Source organism: Antechinus flavipes, chromosome 1 (genome assembly GCF_016432865.1).
Source record: "Antechinus flavipes isolate AdamAnt ecotype Samford, QLD, Australia chromosome 1, AdamAnt_v2, whole genome shotgun sequence".
NCBI classification, from domain to species: domain Eukaryota; kingdom Metazoa; phylum Chordata; class Mammalia; order Dasyuromorphia; family Dasyuridae; genus Antechinus; species Antechinus flavipes.
Genome location: NC_067398.1, coordinates 635,004,176 through 635,022,610, shown reverse-complemented (window position 1 = coordinate 635,022,610; position 18,435 = coordinate 635,004,176).

The window sequence follows — 18,435 nt, the reverse complement described above, 5'->3', positions numbered from 1 at the left end:
TTTCACTTGCTGAATTGCATGGCATATAATAAACAATTTACAAATTAGCTAGGTAGCTAATTGTATTGCTATTTTTTTTTAAACAGGCATATTTTTACAATAAAAAAAGTATTGAACCTGGAATCAGATAATTGGGAATTACGTTCTTCTTTGAGTCTTTTGACAACTGTGATCTTGGGAAAAGTCATTTAGTATTATTCCAAAGCCTTGGTTTCTTCATCTGTAAAAGAAGGGAGGCATACAAGATAATTTCTGATAATACTTTTAATTATAAGCTTCTGGCTTTATATACTTGAATACAATTTTTATTAAGGTTTTAATTTTTGGTTTCTTGATGTGTTAAAGTTAAAAAGCTAAAGAGCTCTGTAACTTCAAGAAGTTTACCAAACTTTTATATACTCCAGTTATTCCATCTGTAAAATAGATTGTTAGGTTAAATTACATTGACAGTTTAATTTGATTGATATGTACACACACAAATACACATGCACATATGCGTACCCATACACTTTATTATTTCACATTCTTTTCATTTTAAAATTTGAGTTCTAGATTCTCTCCCTTCCATACTCCCTGCCCTCCCCTCCAAAAAAGTAAATAATATGATATGAATTATAAATATAAATTCATGCCAATATATTTCCATTTTAGCAAAATTACAAAACCAAGCAAAAAATAATAACACCATTCAATTTGCATTCAGAGTTCATCAGTTCTCTCTGGAATTGGATAGAATTTCTTCATCATGATCAATTTTGAAATTGTCTCAGATCATTGTATTAATTAAAGTAGCCAAGTCTTTCATAGTTGATCATTACTACAACATTGCTGTTAGTATGCAAAATGATGTTCCTCCTGACTTTACTTGGTATCAGTTAATATAAATCTCACAATTTTTGTGTGTGTGTGAAATCAACCCTCTCTGTATTTTTATAACTCAGTAGTTCTCCATCATGATCATATGACATAGTTTATTCAATCAATCTCTAATTAATAAGCATCCCATCAATTTCCAAATCTTTGCCCCCCCAAAAAAAGATACTATAAGTATTTAATCCACAAAACCCAAACAAACAAACAAAAAAACCTTTTCTTTATCCTTTTTTATGTATAAACCTGGGTATAAACTTGGTAATAGTACTGGGGGATCACAGGTTATTTACAGTTTAACAGCTTTTTGGACATAATTCTTCATTATTCTCCAGAAGGATTAGACTAGTCACTACATCAATATTTTATCAATATACCTTTTGTTTTTTCTTATACCCTCTAGCATCTGTCATTTCCAAAAGCTTTAATGTGCTACCTCAGACTTTTTTCAACTTGCAATTCTTTAATCAATCATAATATATAACATTTTTTCATTTGGCTATAGATAGCTTTGATTTCTTCTTCTGAAAACTACCTGGTCATGTCTTTTACCATTTATAAATTATGGAGTGGCACTTATTTTTTTAATAAATTTGACTTATTTCTCTACATATTTGGGAAATAAAGCTTTTATCAGAGAAACTTACTGTAAATTTTCTTTAGGTGTTTCTGAATTGTTTATATCATTTGATAAATTGTAGTTTTCCTGATTTTCTCTTAATTAGATCTATTTTTGCATTAGCTTTATCTGACGTTATGATTACTACCTCTGCCTTTTTTTAAAAAAAATTTCAGTTGAAGTATAATAGATCTTGTCACAACACTTTATTTTAACTCTGTGTATTTTTCTGTTTCAGGTATGTCTCTTCTTTTATTCCAACATATTGTTGAATCTGTTTTCTAATTCATTCCGCTAGCCACTTCTATTTCATGGGTTAGCTAATCCCAGACATAGTCTATTTTCCTCCATTTTATTTTGTTCTATTTATCTTCCACTCTGTTTATTTATGTATTTATTTTTATCCTTGTCTCTCTTCAAAAGTCTCTTTTGGTTCTCATTATTGCCTCCCTTAATCTGGCCTCCCTTTTTACCTCATCCCCTTCCACATATCATTTATCCTCTTCCCCTCTAATTTTCTTATTGAGTAAAATACACATACACACACACACACACACACACACACACACACACACACACACACATACACATACTCCTTTTCCTCCTTCTTTGAACCCATTATGATGAGAATGAACTTTAAGCCTTGCCTGCCCAAACCCCATATCCCCCTCCACTATAAATTCTATGATTACTTCTTTTATATGAGAACTTTCCTCCCATTCTTCTTCTCCCTTCCTTTTTATTTTTTCCTAGTGCATTATTCTTTCTCATTCATACTGTAATGCCAGAGAAACTGAGGCAGGAGAGAGATTAGAGAGTTTTTAATATTTTATTAATGGGAGAGTAAGATTGACTGGACAGGACTCTCGTCTCAAATTGTCCAGCCAGACAGAGATAAAGATATACTGGGACCAAGGAATTCATGTTGGTCCCAGGTCTGGAGGAGACTATCATCTCAAAGAATCCAGCGTCCAGCATCCACAGCCAGCCGCCATTCTCCAGCAATGAATGGAGAATCTCTAACCTTTATATACCTTTTAGAGACAAAGAAGAGGGGAAAAGAGCAGGAAAAGCCCAGCTGGAAAAAGCTATGATAAAGATGAAAGTGAAATATCTTGGAATACTTTAAGGGATGTTGTAAATTTCTCAAGGACAGAAGATAATCAGGAAGTCTACTCTCTTGTTTATCTTACTTGGGCTAACAATTTATATCCTTAGACTAATTGGTCCTCAGCCTTCATGGACCAGAGGGAGATTTACTGCTTAGAGGAGTAATTAGGAAGACTGAGACAAGGGAAACTTATACAAGGAAACTGAGTCAGGACAGTTAAAGAAAACTGTGGCATAACAATACATGGTTTTTTGGAGATAATTCTAACATAATTAACTTACCTTCATGCCCAACTGTCCTAGTTGTCATAAAATTCTTAGGAGTTATAGGTAAGAACATAAAACATTTGATGTTATTGAATCTCTTTATGATTATTATTTTATGTTTACTTTTTTTATGTTTACCTTGAGCCTTTAAGATTTCTGTTTGAATGTCATATTTTCTGTTATGCTTTAGGTATTGTTGTTTGTGTGCTTTTTCATCAGGAATGCTTGGAAACTCTCTATTTTTTTTAAATGGTCATTTTTCCTATGAAGGATTATAATTCCCTATGAAGGGAATAATCCTAGATTATTCTTCATTGTAATCTTAGGTCATTTTGCCTTCCAAAATTTCATATACTAAATCCTCTAGTTTTGTTTTTCCCCACAGGGAAGCAGCTTTATCTTTTGAAATACTGATTTATGCCTCCACGATATTTGAACTGTTTCTTTCTGTCTGGTTGCAATATTTTGTCCTTGAACTGAAAACTCTGGAGTTTGTTTGTAATATTCCTGGAAGTTTTCATTTTGGAATCTCTTTCAGGGAAATGATCAGTGAATTCTTTCAATTTCTAATTTTACCCTCTGGATCTAAGATATCAGGTCATTTTTTCTTGATTATTTTATTGAATGTCTTTTGATATTGAATGATATTTTATTTTTTGATCATGGCTTTCAAGTAGTCCAGTAATATTTAAATGATTTCCCATTGATGTATTTTCTAGGTCCATTGTTTTCCTAATGAGATATTTGGTTTTTTCCTTATTTTTTTCAATTTCAATATCATTTTGTTATCATTTCATGGATCTCCTAATTGCATAATCTAATTTACATTTATTGAGTTGTATACTTTTCTATTTGATCTGTTCTGATCTTTAAGGAGTTATTCAATAATTTTTTGGGCCTTTTGCCATTACCCAATTCTGTTTTTAAGGTTAATTTTTCCCAATATTTTTTTTTTGCCTCTTTTACTTTAATTTTCTTGTATTATTCATTTCTTGTTTTTGTTTTTTCCTGTCCCATTCTTATTTTCCCTAGTAAATCTCTTACATGAATTCTTACTGGTCTTGAATTTAATTTGTGTTTTTCTTTTATGCTTTGCTTGTGGCTGTTTTCACATTGTTTTAAGTTTATGTCATGGTCTTCCCTGCCATCACAGTAAATTTTTAAGGTTAAATCTTTTTTTTTTTTTTTTTTTTTTTTTTGGTGGTTGCTGCTACTTGCTCATTTTCCTAGATTATTTCTTCATTTTGAACTTTTTAGTTAAAATTGGGCTTTTCTCACCTGGGGTTGAGGAAGTTTTGTCCTCAGTTTTAGGCTTTTTTGTGCTGATATTTTCAGAAATATTTCTCAATAGTTTTCAGTGCTTTCAATATTGGGTTATCTTAGGAGAGATGTGGTCACTGTTTTCCTGATCTGAATTTTGCTCTTTATCCTAGAGTATTTTCCTTCCCTGCATTTGCAAGTGCTAGAACTTCTCTTGGTCCTGAAACTGTGGCCAAAGCCCCTCTTCCCTTGGGACTAATTACAGTATTCTTTTTCTTGGACCAGCCCAGAACTGCTTATGAACAGTATATTTGCTAATTAGTGCAAACTGTACCTAGTGGCTTCAATAAGTTTCCTATAATTGCTTTCTGAGCAATTGCCCAACTGGCCATTGTCTCTGGACTGAAAGCTCCCTAAGTTGCTGCTATGGTGGTATTCAGGTGTCTCCAAGGTTCACACTGGGGCTTCTACTGCTTTCTGGGCCTGATTCCACTCTGCTATTACAGATTCCACTTAGACTGCACAAATGTCTCTCTTTGATCTTTTGTTGGTTCTGAAACTCCAAAATTTTATTTTGTTTGTTTTTTTGGCAAGGCAATTGGTGTTAAGTGGCTTACCCAGGATCACATAGCTAATAAGTGTTAAATGTTTTGGGCTTGGATTTGAACTTAGGTTCTCCTGACTCCAGGCCAGTTGATTATACCATTTAGCTGCCCCTGAGGCATTATGTTAATGCTGTTTGGAGGGAAGTGTTGGGAGAATTCATTTGGCAACCATCCTATACCGGGGTGCTATAGTATCTTCCAAATATCCAATTTTGAGAAAGTATGCTTCAAGATTTTCTTCAGTGCTCAAAGATTCTATGTTCTGTGGGCCTATGATCTGTGTAATAAAATTTCTTCTTTTTTAATAATCTAACTTTTTTTTTAATTTTAAGGTCCCATGTATACTTATTTTGTATTTAACTTATACTTTAACATATTTAACATGTATTGATCATCTTGCCATCTAGGTTTGGCAATTGTCAATGCTGTAAAATTACCCACCCATATAACTTGTAAATAAAAAGCTATTTTAAAAAATTTAAGGTCCCTTCTAATTCTAACCTTTTATGTCTTTATCTACATTATCTTATTTCCTGGTTTCTTAGTTTTTCTCAAATCCCCAAATCCTTTTTGTAAGGTTGCTATTGTCTTAGATTCCTACTCTTTATCTCTTCCCACTCCCAACCCCCCCCCCCCATCCTGAGAGTATTATCAGAACATTTATCTGTTTACAGTTTCTCTACTTATTTGTTTTCAATTGAATCTCATTTTGTTATTTTCTTTCAAAGATTATAACCCTTCAAAGTCCATTTATATTATGTCTTCATTCACTGTTGCTTGCAGCATCTCCCATTTTAGGATAATTTGCAGATTTCATTAATGTGCTATTTATTCTGGCTTTGAGAATAAATGGACATTTCTTTTCTACTACATAGACTATACTAAGAATAAAGGAGCTACCTTCTAAATTAAATGTGTCGATGGTATTTAATTTGAAAGAATTATGCCCACCAAGGAAGACAAATAATAGAAGGTGATCGAAACAGGTTTGAAATACAAGTTGGAAACCATAAAATTGGATCCCATGTGGAGAAAGACATGCAGAAGGAAAATTGCCAAAATATGAATATTAATATCTAGAAAAATTATTGGAAAACATTAATTCTAGTGAAAAAAACAGTTCTGTTAATTGATTTAAAATGTGATGAGTTCGATAAGTATTCATCAATTTTTTTTAGTGAAAAGTAGTACTACAAATAACATGTATTATATATATGTATATTTATTTATAATATGTTATGTAGAATGCTTCACAATTGTAAAGTACTTTCCCATATGTACATCCCATATTGATAGTATTCAATACCTACTGGAGGCAACATATTTACTGGCTAGAGTGCTGATTTGGGGTTCAAAAAGAGAATAGAGTACAAGCATTTATTAAATATATCTCATATACCAGAAGTTTTGCCAAGTACTTTATAAATTCTCTCCCATTGGATCCTTACAACAACCCTCTAAAGTATGTGCTATTTACTACACTTATTTTAGAGTGACAAAAATGAGGAAGTCTGAAGTGCCTGGTCCACAATTCCACAGATAGTAGGTTGAACTCAAGTTTAGGTCCAATGCTTACATCACTCTTATGGCTCAAATGCCTCAGCCTAGAGTTCTTTGTTCAAATACTACTTCTTTTTTTTTTTTTTTTTTCCCCAAATACTACTTCTTATACTTACTAGAAATGTGCTCCATTAGAGTCACTTAAATGATCAGATTCTCAGTTAACTCCCTAGGATGAAGTCAGAGGCTACTTGCTAACAGATTAGGTAGAAGGAGCTCCTACACCTGAATTCCCACATCCTTTGCCTATTCTCATAAATAACTCCTGTGTACTGAGAATCAATATGGTCTGAGGGTTGTAGAGATGAAAAGACAAATAGCTTATGGCACCTTCCCTTAAAGGGCTTATGGTATAATAGAGAAACAAATAATATTTGTTGTAATATTGAATAATAATTATAACATAAAGTAAAATGAAACACATTACTTAACAAGGATCATATCTTGTCTAGCAAGGATAAAAGAAAAGCCTGGAAGATAGGGTTGTGAAAAATCTGACAAAAATCACTGAAGAAGGTGACATTGGAATTAAATACTGAAGGATAGGTAGAATTTTAATGTTTAGAGACTGGAAAGTAGGGGCAGTGGTGAGAAAAGGACATTCTCTGATGAAGAGACAGAATGTCCTAAATAACAGATACATCTTTTCCATTGAGTCTCTGGACAATCTCATTATCTTAACTAAGAGCTATCAAGTATTGTCTTCCTTATTTCACAGATAAGTGATAAGAGAAATGAAGTCCTAACTCAAAGTAACCAGCAAGGAAGTCGCACACTAGGGATGTGAACCTAGGACTTTTGATTTCCATATTGTTCATTCTAATTCACCACAGAATTGAATTAAACATGAAGTATGAAGGAGAGCAAAATGAAATAATGACTTAAGGGTCAGATTTGGGGTCAGTACCACCTAGGCTCCAGTAAAATGGCTCTGAATAGACTTTTGAACAAGTCAGGGCACTTAATTTCACGTGAACCAGACAACTTTTCTAGACTTTAAACTATAGATAGACTAGTCCCAGAAACTTTTCTATAGAAAAAGTTCTCCTTATAATTGAAATCATAAATTTTGATTTTAAAAGACAGTTGGGATAAACTTTGTAAGGCATGTATAAGACTCTTCCCTTGTGCTCATCTAAAACAGTTGGAAACAATTGACACATTGTTAGTAGGAGCCTGCAGTGGATGGGAAAGGATTTTGAAACTCTTTTTAGAAATATAGCTTATCTAATGGAGAAATCCGGAAGCTCTGGATTTTGTGACCACAGTTCTGCTCCAGTTTGGCATTCCAGGTACATACTCTGTGTTGTCAAGACAATCAGCCTAATTCTTTCTTCCAGTATATGCATGTCATAAACCTGTCTTGTTGAGGCAATTGAAGAGAACTTTAACCATAAAATATGATTCACTCCATTCTATCCTGCTCCAAATGGCAGAATAGGTACCAGGAAACAACATTCTACCTCCTAATGACCAAGTTTTCACATTTAGATTAAAGAAGAAGAGGAGAATTCTGGGAAGTCTAAAACCTGCTTAATATCTTTTACGAGGAGAACTGAATTCTGTGAATAGCTTCTAAAGGGTCTGCAGGAATATACAATTCAGAAGGGAAGGCAGAGCACAATTCAGCTAACAGGGTGAGTCAGCATTTATCAGAAAAGGGTATCATTTTGAGGCACTGTGCAATTAGGCTTAAAAGCAAGCTCTACTTTAATCAATCAAACAAAAAGCATTTACTAAGAACTTATGTGTCAGATACTATATACTAAGTACTGGATATATAGAGAAAGTCCAAAGTAAAATAATCTTTCACATCTGAGACATTACAATCTAATGGAGAAGAAGGCATAAAAATAATCTTAACCATTCAAAATACAAAGAAGGAAGATGGAAATTAATTCTTAGAGTCTTAGAAGAAGCCCAGTCCACATTTATTAATATTTATTAAGAATTAACTATATGGCAGGCAGTGTACTAAGTATGGGGATACCAAGAAAGAAGAAAAAAAAAATTCTGTCTTCAAAGAGCTTACAGTCTAATGGAAGAGATGATATGCAAAGAACTATGAACCTAGAAGACAACATAAATTGATAGGTCACATATATATATATATATACATATATATATATAGAGAGAGAGAGAGAGAAAGAGAGAGAGAGAGAGACACATATATGTATGTATGTGTGTGTGTGTGTGTGTGTGTGTATACATATATACATATATATATATATATATATATTCCCACAGACATAATGAAATGGTGAAAATCTCCCAGGGGAGGTTTAACAACAAACATTTATTTATAAGAATGAATAAAGTGCTCTTGTAATAATAATAATAATAAATAAAGAGGGCAGCTAGGTAGCACAGTAGAGCACCAGGTCTGAAGTCAGGAGGACCTGAGTTCAAATTTGGCCTCAGACACTTAACACTACCTAACCGGGATTAAGTCACTTAACCACAATTTCCTCAGAATAATATTTAATAATCATAATAACAATAAATTAAACATCAAAAAGATTCTTGCAAAAGGTAAGATTTGATTTGAGAATGCAAGAAAAATCAAGCAGGGAGAACAACTACAGGTATTGCAGGCAGTAAAAAGGGTAAGAGTCAAGAGACCCAGGATCTTGTGAGAAGAATATCAAGGAAGCCAGTGCTTCTCTATTATAGTATATTTTTTAGAGTTACAATGAGGAGGGAGGGCTTTAATGAACTTATTGATTTTCTATAATTAAACCTCATGATACTGAATCTCCTTGAACTCTGACCTGTTCCAGTAAGATTCCCTGACTTTCAGAGGAGGCATTTGCATGAAACAATTGCTATACTTGGGAGAGAATGATCAGGCTGGGATTCCTCAGGGCAAAGGGAGAGAAAGGCAGCCCCAGAATTTGGCACAAGAAAGACCTGAAAAAGGGCAGACAAGAGAATGGTCCAGGTGAAATAAAGGCTCTGTTTTCCTTCTCTCACATCTTATCTATTGTGCCTCTTTGTAGAAAAGGTCACAGCAATTCCTAGACTTCCTATCCCAACTTCTTTATATGCTAATGTACTGTCTTGTAGAAAATGAAAACTATCTGTAAGGGGAGGGAGAGCATTTGTAATTTTAATTGATTTAAAAATATGTCCAGATAAGTATGCTCTCTCTGTTAGAGAAAAACACCATGTTTTCTAAAATTATAATCACTGAGAATGGTCTAGAACATTGAGAGTTTAAGTGACTTGCCCAGACTTATGCATTATCCATATCAAAGTTGAAGACTTGAACCCAATTCTTCCTGGCTTTTAGGCCAGTGCCTTAGTTACCAAAGCAGAGGGGTTAAATGTGAGTCCCACAAGCAGTCCACAACACTTATAAGTTAAAACCTGATTAAAATGTAATTAGAAAATATTTAACAACTGTACCAAACCAATTACCTATATATAATATTAATATTTCATTTTCTAAGCCCTTATGAAATGTGGTATAATCCTTAGTAATAATTCCAATTCTACCGGGCCTTGGGAATGATAGAGTTAGGAACAATGCATTTCTTCTCTTAAACTATCTTGCCTTAGTTTACTATTTACAGCCAGGATGGTAAGCCCCCCAAAAATGCTGGTTGTCAGATAACATGCATGCTGCTTGACCTAATGACGTTTCAGGACTAAAACCACTCCAGAAGGCCATCTCTCAGTCTCTCCCCCAACTGTGCCCAGGGAACTATGGGTACAGCACTTGTGCACAAAGTCAGTATGAGATTACTCCTCAAGTCTATCTCTAAGCCATAGAATTAGCACATCAGTGACATGAAGTGCTATTTCTCTTATTTTTCCTTGTAAATTTACCTTTTTGCTCTTGGCTCTTTTGCTAACTTCTTTTGGAATTTAGTTGGATGTAATTGTCATTATACTTATAATAAACTTTGCCTCTTGGCTTGGAGATGGGTCAAAGCCTGCAGATTCTTTTAAGACGCCTTGGAAGTCTGGAGCCTCAACATGTGTAGGGTCCCTCTTGTATGCCAGCATATGTGTTCTTTGGTGGTAGCCATTTCCTAGCTATAATTACACTAAACTAACTGATTTGACTGTAAGCCATTCTGAACACAGACAACACTGACAACACTCCTAGAATATAAATCTTTGGAAAACAAACATATATGTCTATGTATAAGTATACATAGACATATATGTATGCATGTGCATATTTATATATACATATAATTATAAATGTACACATATATGCACATATTTTAGATTTTCAAGGTATTAGGAAATGGGAATTTCAGTTTCCCAAGAGTTTTTGAACTTGAACTGAATTGTGCTTTTTAAAGATCCTACAAGGGGCAGCTAAATGTCATAGTAGATAAAGCATTGGTCTTGGAGTCAGAAGGACCTGAGTTCAAATCTGGTTTTAGAAACTTGATGCTTACTGTGTGACCCTGAGAAGGTCACTTAAGTTTGATTGCCTTGCCAAAAAAGAAAGAAAAGAAAAGTCCTATTTACATGCACATATGTATATCTAGAAAAATTTTACACATATGTACATGTATATATATGTATATATATACACACATGCATATATACATACACATGTCTATATTACATCAAAAATTGAGAAAAGCTCCCATTGTATGAAGTCACCAATTGTGTTGCTTGCTCCTTTTATTTTATTTTCTTCGCATTTTAGATGGGTCTGGACAGAGAATCACAGAGGGGAAAATCACTTGCTCAAGATTATTAGCAGGTTAAGGATCAAAATTTGAATCCAGGAATTCTTTCCAGGAGTTTAGTTTTCAAAACTTGGGAAATTCTCCTCTTGGTTCATGTTGAAGTAGAGCATGTAATTTCCTTGTGCTTCTGTCTAAAGAAGACATTAGTGAATCAATTTTTGGAGAGGGGAGAAGGGAATTGGCAAAGCAAAGAGGTTTTTTTTTTTTGAAGAACTGTGTAAATATACAGACTACCTTTTCCCACACCTCACTGAACTAGCTTTTATTCTTAGCTCTGTTGTTCTCAGACAATTTCATTTAATAAAGGAAAAAGGCCAACCAGGAATAAACTATATTATAGCCCCTTCTATAGAATCATTATGAAGTGACACACAATGGTCTTAGCATCAGGAATTTAAACCTGGAATTCAGGAATCTAGTTAGCTTTCAATTCTGGCTCCATCCACAGTACTTAAACAACTCTCCAGGATTTCTTTTTATAAGATCAGGTCACTGAATTCAATCTCCTCATTTTATAAATGAGGAAATGAATCCCAGAGCAGTTAAAATACTCACTCAATGTTATTCAATATGAAAATGCCAAATTCATGATTTCAAAATCTGCTGTTCTAACCACTTCATCAAGATAGCCCATAATGAGTTCCAGTTGTTCCATAATAGCCCAAGAAATTGATCTGATTCCAATTTGATTAGAGTGTCAGGCAAATGTCCTCAGGAAAACTTAGCAAACACATCAGAAAATTCCCCTTTTTAACTCATTACATGAGTCACAATACTCTTCTAGACTGTGGTTTTATTATGGCTGAAAAGAAAAGTGAATCTACCTTGCATCTTTTGTAACTAAGGTAGATTCTAATACATAGACTTGATAGATCTTATTAATATCATTCAATGGCATACAGATTATCCATGTAAAAGACAAAACTCAACTTCTGGGGGCAGAGCCAAGATGGCAAAGTGAAGCCAGGAAGCTGCTTAAGCTCTCCCAATTTGCCCTGAAACAAAATCATTGAAAAGTCTATTGGAATGAAACCACTTTCCAATTCAAAATAGATTGGAAGAACTTCAAGAAAGGTCAGACTTACTAGGGAAAAAAATGGTGTTTATTCCAGCTCAGAAGGATTCTTGGAAAACTAGTGAAAGAGTCTTAAACATAGAAGATAAACAACAAAGACCCTCAGTCTTGGCTCAATAGAAGGGCAGACCAGTAAGGCAGCCCCAAGCACCAGCTCCAAAGACAAATTCTAAGAAATTAGGCTATTTCCTAGAAAGAGCAGTAAAGCTGTGAGCAAAACACAAAACAAAAGGTGTCCCTATGCTTAAAGCTAGGACTCAGAACTGCACAGAAATGTTGGAATAGCACCTCCTTTACCTCAGGAGCATTGCTCAACCATAAAAGTAACAAAAGAAGAAATGCAAAAGGAAAAAAAAAGAAAACAAGCAAGAAACAGAAAAGAATCTTGACCACAGAAAGTTAATAAGGTGACAGGGAAGAGCAAAACACCAGCTCAAATGAGGACAAAATGCCCACAGAGGAAATTTTAAAGAATGATATGAATTAGTATAAAGCCCAAATAGGCTTCTTGGAAGTGCTTATAGAAGAATTTAAAAGGCAAAGTAGAGGGATAGAAAAAAATGAGAAAAGAAATAAGAGGTATGCAAGAGAGAGTCAACAGCTTAGAAAAGGAAGACAATTTCTTAAAAAATACAATTGGCCAAATTAAAAAAAAAAATCCACTGAAGAAAACACCACCATCAAAAGTAAAATTAATCAGATAGAAAAAGAGATACAAAAGCTGACTAAAGAAAATGACACATTTACAATTCAAATAGGGCAAATGGAAGCTAATGGCTCTATGAGATATCAATACTCAGTCAAACAAACTAAAAAGAATGAAAAAATGGAAGAAAATGTGAAATACCTCGTTGGAAAAATGGTAGACCTGGAAAATAGATCCAGAAAAGACAAATTAGGCCTACCTAAAGACCATAACCAAAAAAAAAAAAAACAGAGCTTGGATAGCATTTTTCAAGAGATCATTAAGGAAACTCCCCCAATATACTAGAAATACACTAGAAAATGACTTTCAGTGAGTCATTGAAAGAATCCATCAATTATATTTGGAAAGGGATCCCACAAGGAAAATCCCAAAGAACATTGTTGTCAAACTTCAATCTTAAGCAAAAATATACTGTAAGCTGACAGATAAAAGCAATTTAAGTATCAAGGAACAACAGTCTTAATTACCCAGGATCTAGCAACATCTATAGTGAAGGATCAGAGGGCCTGAAATACCATCTTCCAGCAGGCAAAGAACCTGGTGTTATAACCAAGAATTAACTCCCTATCAACACTGTCTATCATCTTTTAGGGGAAGTGATAGATCTTCAATGAAATGAGAAATTCAATCATGTCTATTGAAAAAAACTAAAATTAAATTGAAAATCTGATATTCAAACACAGGACTCAGGAGAAGCATAGAAAGGTAAACAAGGGAAAAAATATATATAATTTAAAGATTAAACTGTTTACATCACTATATGGGAAAATATCTGTAACTCTTAAGAACTGTATCTGTTATTGGGACAGTTAAAGGGGAGCATCACATGAATAGAGAGTGTGGATGTGAATGGACTCCAATGCAATGCTATCAAAGAAAAAGACATTAAAGAGTAGAAAAAGGGAGAAGAGGAAAGGGAAGGTATCATGGGATAAATTTGATAGTATGAAGAGTCACAAAAGATTGATAACACTGGAGGGAAAGAAAGGAAAGGGATGAGCATTGTCAGAAGCTTGATCTCATCAGTTTTGGTTTGAAGAGGGAATAACAATCATTCAGTTGGTTATAGAAATGTATATAACCCTATAAAAATGTAGGAGGAAAAAGAAGAAAGAAAAGGGAAGGATGGAATGGAAAGGAAGGCAAAAATACCAGGAGAAAGGGTAAGAGAAGGGGGAAGAGATGAGAGAAGATAGGGCAAGTAATGCATGGAATAGATTAAAAACAAAACACTACTAAAAGGAAGAACAAAAATATATACAGAGGAGAAAATAAAAATGGAGCGAAATAGAGAACTGATAATCATAATTGTGAATATGAATGAAAAGAACTCTTCCATGAAATGGAAGCAAGTAGCAGCAGAGTGGATTAAGAAACAGAATGATACAATATGTTGTTTAAAAGAAACATATTTGACACAGAGATGCATACCAAGTAAAGGTAAAAGACTGGAGCAGAATTCATTATGTTTCAGCTGAAGCAAAAAAAAGCAATTGTTATCTTAGATAAAGCAAAATTAAAAATAGATCTAACTAAAAGAGATAAAGAAGGAAAGTACATGTTGATAAAGGTTACTGAAGACAATGAAGTAGTAATGATACTAAATGTGTATACATCACACTGCAAGAGCAGCCAAATTGCTGGAGAAGATTTTAAGCCAGTTATAGGAAAACATAGTCAACAAAAACTTATAAATGGGAGACCTCAACTTCTCCTCTCACAATCAGACAAATCTAGCCACAAAATAATGAAGAAAGAAACTAAGGAGGTTAATAGAATCCTAGAAAATCTACATATGATAGACCTCTGGAGAAAATTGAAGAGGGACAGAAAGGAATACACCTGTTTCTCAGCAGTACATGGCACAGACACAAAAATTGATCATATATTAGGACAAAAACCTCACAATCAAATGCAGAAAGATAGAAATAGTAAATGCTTCCTTTTCAGATCAATAAAAATAATATTCAATAAAGGGGCAGGGAAAGATAAACTAAAAACCAATTAGAAATTAAACAATTCTAAATAATGATTGGGTCAAATAACAAATTACAGAAACAATAGATAATTCCATCCAAGTGATTGACAATAATGAGACAACATACCAAAACCTATGGGATGCAGCCAAAGCAGTTCGTAGGAAAAATTGTATTTCTTTAAATAACTACATGAATAAAATAGAGAAAGAAGCGACCAAAGAGTTAGAAAAGCCAGAAAAAAGAACAAATTTTAAACTCCCAATTAAAAATCAAATTAGAAATTCTGAAACTCAAAAAAGGGATTAATAAAATTGAAATTAAAAAAAAAAACTATTCAATTAATTAATAAAACTAACAATTGGTTTGTGAAAAAAAAAACAACAAAATAGCCAAAATATTTAAAATTTGATTAGAAAAAGGAAAAAACAAAACAAAATACCAGTATCAACAATTAAGAGGGTGAATTTACCACCAATGGGAAAGAATAATTAAGAAATATGTTGCCCAATTATATGACAGCAAATCAGACAATATAAAGGAAATGGATGAATATTTACAAAAAATTATGAATTGCCTAGACTAACAGAAGAGGAAAAAAATTATTTAAATAATCCCATTTTAGAAAAAGAAATTGAACAAGCCATTAATGAACTCCCTAAGAAAAATCTCCATGGTAGATTGATTGATTTACAAGTGAATTCTACCAAATGTTTAAAGAATAATTAATTCCAATACTATGTGAATTATTTATAAAAATAGGTAAAGAAAGTGTTCTGCAAAATTCCTTCTATGACACAAATATGGTACTAACTCATGAAGGGCCAAACCATAGAAAGAAAATTACAGACCAATCTCCCTAATGAATGTTGATGCAAAAAAACTTTAATAGAATATTAGCAAAGAGATTACAGCAACTTATCAGTAGTATAATACACAATGACCAAGTAGAGTTTATACCAGGAATGCAGGGCTGATTCAATATCAAGAAAACTTTTGCCATAATAGACCATTTCAATTTAAGAAAAAAAAAAAACAAACAAACAACAGAAATCATATGATAATCTCAATAAATGCAGAAAAAGGTTTTGGAAGAAAAAAACATTCCTATTATAAAAACTAGAGGAATAAAGGAAGTTTTCCTTAAAATAAAAAGCAGTATCTATAACCAACAGCAAATAATATTTGTAATGGGGAAAAGCAGGATCCAATCCCCGTAAGATCAGGGATGAAATAAAGATGTACATTATCACCACTATTATTCAAGATTGTACTAGAAATGTTGGCTTTTTCCACAAGGAAAAACAAAAGGAATTAATTAGAATAAGCAATTCTGAAAAAAAAAAAAACTATCACTCTTTGCAGATGATATGATGATATACTTAGAGAACACTATAAAACCATCCAAACACCTACTCTAATCAATTAACAACTTAAGCAAAATGGCACGATATAAAATAAATCCACACAAATCATTAGCATTTTTATATATTACTGACAAAGCCCATAAGCAAGAGATAGAAAGTATATATTTATATATCTTTTTGATCAATGTCACACCAAACTGCCAAAAAATATTTTATATAACATGAATAAATAATAAAGAATTTCATCTTAAAGAACAAAAGATTAACAATATCAATGGAATTAATAAAAAAAATACAGAGGATGGTAACTTAGCAGTATCAGAACTAAAAGTATAATATAAAGCATCAGCCATCAAAATCATTTGATACTGGCTAAGAAATAAGTGATGAATCAGTGAAATAAATGAAATACATATGACACAATAATCAGTCATTACAATAAACTAGTATTTTATAAACTTCCAAACTTCAGCTTCTGGGATTAAAAACTCAGTATTAGAAAAAAATTGCTGGGAAAACTGGGAAATAATATGTCAGAAAATTGGCATAGACTTACATCTCATAAGCTATACAAAATAAGATCAAAATAGGTATGTGATTTGAGTATAATAGATGATACTGAAAGCAAATTAGGAGAGAAAGGAATAATTTATTTTTCAGACCTTTGGAGAAGAGAGGAACTTATGATTAGAGAATAATTGTAGAACATATGAAAGGCAAAATGAACAATTTTGATTGTACTAAATCAAAAAAGGTTTTGCACAAAGAAAACCAACAAAAACAAAATTAAAAAGGGAAGTACAAAGCTAGGGGAAAATTTTTACAGCCAGCTTTTTTTCTGATAAAAATCGCCTTTCTAAAATATATTTAAAGAATTGTTCAAATTTATAAGAATACAAGTCATTCCTCAATTGAGAAATGGGCAAAGGATATTAATAGATAATTTTCAGAGGATCAAATTAAAGTCATCAATAATTATGTGAAAAAATACTCTATTGATTATAGAAATTCAAATTAAAACAATTCTGAGGTACCACTGCACATCTCTCAGTTGGCTATGATGACAGGAAAAGTTAATGATAAATGTTGGAGGGAATATAGAAAAACTGGAACACTAATGCATTATTGGTGGAGTTGTGAAATCATCCAACCTTTCTGGAGAGCCATTTGGAACTATGCCCAAAGGGTTATAAAACTGTGCATACCTTTTGACTGAGTAGTGCCATTACTGGATCTGTATCCCAAGGAAATCTTAAAGGAGGAGAAAGGACCCATATGTGCAGTCCTTTTGCGGTAACAAAGAATTGGAAAATGAATAGATGCCCATCAAATGAGAAAGGACTGAATAAGTTATGGTATATGAAGTTAATGGAATAATATCGTTCTATAAAAAATGAACAAACTGATTTTAGAAAGACTGCTGCTGAACAAAACAAACAGAACCAGTAACAACAAGATTGTATGATGATCAACTATGAAAGACTTGGATCTTCTCAGTAATTCAGTGATCCAAAATCATCTTAATAAACTTTGGATAGAAGACACCATATGCATCCAGAAAAAAAAATTATGTCAATTGAATATAAATCAACATAAATTATATTCACTTCTTTTTTCTACTTTTTCCCTCTCTTATATATTTTTTCCTTTTTGTACTGATTTTTCTCCTCCAACATGATTTGTAAAGAGATGCTTATTTGTGTATTTATTTGTGTAACCATATTTATTATTTATTTTTTTTAATTTATGTAACCAGAAAAAATAAAAGAAATAAAAAAGACAAAATTTCATATATAGGGGTGTGTGTGTGTGTGTGTGTGTGTGTGTGTACATATAATATTGATACATATACATGCATATGTGTGTGCACACATATGGGTGTGTGTTCTTGGTTGGTTTTCTGGAGGTCTCTGGACCAGTCTTCTGTGGGCTTTTTATTGTGAAATTTCAAATGAATTGTGCTTTTTAAAACTCTTAGATTTTCGTTAATATGCATATATGTATATCCAAAAATATATGTACATGTCTATATAGGCAAATCATTTTACATATTTATATGTACATATATATATGTGTATGTACTTATAAAAGTATATTTTATATTTAGTTGGGCATGTATATTTATACATATTAACCAAACTTCCTATGAACAATAATGAATATTTATTGAGTACTGAAGTTCTTTCCAAATTTTATGTATCTTTTCCCTAGAATTAAAATTTTCTCTAATTTCTCCAATTCTCAGCATCAATATATGGAGAAATAATATGTTTGTGTATATATATATATATATATGTATATGTAC